Genomic DNA, 4,599 nt, shown 5'->3' with positions numbered 1-4,599 from the left:
TGTGTAGTTCTCGAGTTTTAGGGAAACACACAGACAGACAGACAGACATTCTCATTTTTATATATATATATATATATATATATATATATATATATATATACACACATACATACATACACATGTGTATGTTTGTGTGTCTGTGTTTGTCTCCCCACCGATTAACTACCGATGCTGCTGTGTTTACATCCCTGTAACTTAGCAGTTCAGAAAAAGAGACTGACAGAATAAATACTAGGCTAACTAAGAATAAGTCCTGGGGTCGATTTGTTTGACTAAAGGTGGTGCTCCAGCAAAGCTGCAATCAAAATGACTGAAACGAGTAAAAGAATGAAAGAATATATATGGAGGGGGGGAGTAGCCGAGAAGAAAAGATGGTGATGGTACCCTCAAGGCACAAGAAGGTGAGCATAAGAGGGATACAAAGAATGGATTGTGAGGGTGGGCAGTTTGAGAAGAGTGTAAAAGAGGGAGTGACAGATGTTTGGAGACAGGGGGTGGGGGTACAGGTGACTGTAGTAAGTGATGAACAAAGATGGTGGTGCAGTTGGATGGAAAATAGCTGAATGGAAACTACAGTGCTGGTGATGGGACACAAGTTTTTGATTCCTCGTCTGATTTGCTGATAAACTGCCAACTCAGTTGCACACCTGTGAAAATACCTGCAGACTAATCCAAATGTTGCGAGTTCAATTTTTGTCACAGTCATTGAACAAGACTTATTTTATTTCATTATTAACGCAAGATGTAACATTTTTACTTCGTGGTTGAGCAATTAATGATTAGAATAGTATCCATTCAAAAATGATTATGTCATCTACAAACTCCATGGAATATATCATCATTTATTGAATCAATGGGATTTTATTTATGTAACAGTCAATGTGAGGCCAAAAATCAATATGTCTATCCATCATTTCTATCTGATTTCCATTGATTTACTTATTTACTTTTACAGCAGAATATATATTGTTGTAGTTACATTAAGGACAACTGACCACGTGGCCAGAAGTCCAGGTCTTACTGTCTGTTTATCGTTTTATATTTTACTTGTTTCAGTCATTGGACTGTGGTCATGTTGGAGCACCACCTTGAAGGGTTTTTGTCAAAAACTTCAACCCCAATTCTTATGTTTTTTTGTGCTTGTGTATATGTACATGTGTATATATGTATGTGTTTTTGGTTTGTCACCCACCACAACTTGACAGCTGGAGTTCATTTGTTTCTGTCTCTGTTACTTAGCGGCTCAGCAAAAGAGACCAATACAATAAATACCATATTTAGAATGCATACTGGGATCAATTTGTTCAGCTAAACCCTTCAAAGCAGTGCTCCAGCATGGCTGCATGCCAACAACAAATAAAGGTAAAAGATATCTTGCAAACATAGGAAAATAATTGTAGAATTCTTGTTTATTCTAAAGATTTAAATCTACTCACTTTATAATACTTTCTTGCATAATCATTTCTTTTCTTTATTTTTTTTTTTTACAGAACGAGCAAAAGTATTTTGAAGACTATGCTTACCATTTTCTTGATATTTACAAAAATGTGCTGAAATCTGAATTTCATGATTCATCTAATGCTGAGTAAGTTGGTTTACTTTAAATTCTTCAAATTCTGTTCTGTACAGGGCTGATTTATTTTTAATAATGAACTCTGTTTGTGTGTGTGTGTATAGATAAGAAAATGGAGGAAATTAACAATAAAAAGTATGTCTTTTGCACTAGGAAGCCATTATTTAATTAGTTAAGAAAGGAGACGGAAAACTGAAAGAAGCCTGTTGTTTATATCTGTGTGTGTGTGTCTGTTTATCTGTATTTGTTTGTATCGTTGCTTGATAACTGGTGTTGGTGTGTTTACATCACCTGTAACTTAGTGGTTTGGCAAAAGACACCGATAGAAAAAGTACCAGGCTTGAAAAAAAAATAAGGCCTGGTGGGGGTCGATTCTTTTGACTGAACATTCTTCAAGGCAGTGCCCCAGCATGGCCACATTCTAATGACTGAAACAAGCAAAAGATAAAAGATAAGACATTAAGGAAATAGTACAAGGTATGTGTAAGGTAGATAAAACTGTAGGTCATTGTTGGAAGCAACAGCTGGAATGTATTGTAAGCTCACTGTGACTAAAATCCTTGCTGTGGTGTCCAACGACTTGAGAGATTAACTGAAAGGAAGGGAAATGGTGTTAGTGTGACGACCAGGGTGCTTTAGGGTGTTTAAACTTTGTATTTGAGGTGAAAGTGTGGCTGTGTGGGTCAGAAATTTGCTATGCGACCACATGATTTCAGGTTCAGTCCCGCTGTGTGGCACTTTGGGAAAGTGTCTCCCATTGTAGTTCCAGGCCGACCAAAACCTTCTGAGTGGATTTTTTAGATGGAAACTGAGAGAAGCCTGTCATACATGCTGGAATGATATGTTGGCATAATGATGGTCACCATCATTATCGTTTTATGTCCATTATCCATGACATGGGTGGGATGGTTTGACATGGAGCTGGCCAGCCAAGGGGTTGTCCAGGCCCCCAATTGTTTTTTGTGATATGGTTTCTATGGCTGGATAGCCTTCCTAACACCAACTGCTTTACAGTGTGCTGGGTGCATTTTACATGGCACTAGCATAAGTGCCTCCTGTACAGCATTGGCACAAATGCTTTTTACAAGGCACTGGCACCTGTAAAGGACAAGTTTGTATGTATGGAGAACTGATTTTAGGTAGCTTGGAATGTCTTCTCAAATACAGCAAATCGCCACGACTCCTGGTTTCTTCAGTGAGGCTCAGTGTCTGAAGATCCTTTATCTCTGAAGATCCTTTCTCATCACTTCATCCCATGTCTTCCTGAGTCTATCCCTTCCACAAGCTTCCTCCAAAATTAGAGCTTACAAACTTTCCAGAAAGTTAGACCGTACTTGCATTTGGGAAGATAGATTATATATATAAACTTGTACATCATAGAAATAATGATACGGAGCTGCAATAATAAAGATTTTTTACAGTGGTGGAGCATGGAGCATGGCGCTTGAGCATGCAGACCGCACAGAATGACCCCCTTATATAGGTGTACTTGCTGTAGCCATAGCTGAATGTATGTTAGTTAAGACCCACTCTGTACCACTGGATTTTTTATGGAAAAATCTGAAACGAGCGACCAAACTTCTTTCATCACTGTCTCTCGTTGATTCACTCTACAATCAATCGTTTGTTTTTAAGTGGCTTCATCTCACATGTCCTACATAACTGTACCAAACGACTACACAATATATATATATATATACATATATATATATATATTTTATTTATATATTTATTATATTATTGACAATGACTTTGAAGTTTTGTGGCTGGTGGCTTGTTCAAACACTTCATGCTTTGAAGTATGTTAAAGCCTAAACACGTATTGAATGTTCTATCCAGTCAGTGTTTATACCCTATATATTTCAGACACTTATCTTTAATTATACAGCCTTAAAGTAATAATAACAATAATAAAGTAATAATAATAATGATAATAATAATAATAACAACAACAACAACAACAATAATGATTTATTATTATTATTATTTTTTATTTTTATTTTTGTTTTACTTCCCTTTTTAGTGTTTTATTATCGTGTGTTTTTCTGTAACTGCAACAGCGTGGAACAGTTTTCAGAAAACGTTGACCTCTTACATATTGTCAGAACAGTTGCTCATGCAATGGCTTTTAAGTGTTAGATTATCCATATCGTGATGTCTTGTTATTGTCTTCAGTTTGATTGATGTCACGTTTAAAAGTAGGGATGGCTGTGGAGGTGAGACATTGATTTACTGACTGCATGGTTTTGAGTTCAATCCTACTGCTTACCACTCCTGGCAAAGTGTCTTTTACTGAAGCTGTTGGTAAACCCAGGCCTTCTCAGTGGATCTGGTAAATGAAAGCAGAAAGAAGCTCATCATTGTGTGTGTGTGTGTGTGTGCATGTGTGTAGATGAAAGCAAAAAGAAGCCTGTCATATATGTGTGCGTGGCTATATATGTGCGTGTGTGTATGAACACACACACACATATACATATGTGTCTATGTTTGTCATCCCACCACCATCACTGCTTGAAAACTGCTGTTGTTTTGTTTATATCTCCGTAACTTAGTGGTTTGGCAAAAGTAACCAATAGAATAAGTTCCAGACTTAATATATATAAACATATGTAACTACATGTGGATCGTTGGCGATTCTTTTTTTCCCTTCTTCCTTTTCTCTTGAACTTTCTTCTGTCTCCTGTTTCTGAAGAAGAGCTTTGCTTGAAACATAAAACACCCTTTCTTTCCATGCCTGAGTGTCTGTTAATATTTTGCATGTTCCACGTCCTTGCGTTCTTATTCTTTGCGTGTCTTTTTTCTTCATTTTTTGGGGATTATGGCAGCATTCAACAACTTAATTAAAGAGACCGTCCAGAAGAGTTGTAGGAGATTCCGAAGTCATCTGGAGGCTGTGGTTGAAGCCAATGGCGATTTTATTGAATAAATTTACTCTTTAGCATTTCAAGAGATTTTTATGTAATTTTGGTAAATATATTTGTTAAAATGAGATGTCAGTGTTATTTTCATTGTTTTTGCGTGATTTA

The 4,599-nt window shown here is 36.6% G+C and overlaps 1 long non-coding RNA gene across 1 annotated transcript in view; it reads left to right on the top strand.

Moving 5' to 3' along the window:
- Window positions 1-4,562, top strand: part of LOC106874634 (uncharacterized) — a 51,771-nt gene extending 47,209 nt beyond the window's left edge. Inside the window, exons 2-3 of the long non-coding RNA XR_001410027.2 lie at window positions 1,491-1,585; window positions 4,399-4,562. This is a non-coding gene — a long non-coding RNA (uncharacterized LOC106874634). The remainder of the gene's footprint in view (window positions 1-1,490; window positions 1,586-4,398) is intronic.
- The last annotated feature ends 37 nt before the right edge of the window (window positions 4,563-4,599 follow it).

The sequence above is a fragment of the Octopus bimaculoides genome, chromosome 8 (genome assembly GCF_001194135.2).
Source record: "Octopus bimaculoides isolate UCB-OBI-ISO-001 chromosome 8, ASM119413v2, whole genome shotgun sequence".
In the NCBI taxonomy this organism is placed as follows: Eukaryota; Metazoa; Mollusca; class Cephalopoda; order Octopoda; family Octopodidae; genus Octopus; species Octopus bimaculoides.
Note: the sequence above shows the minus strand (reverse complement) of the source record. Positions and strands in the feature narration are given on the sequence as shown.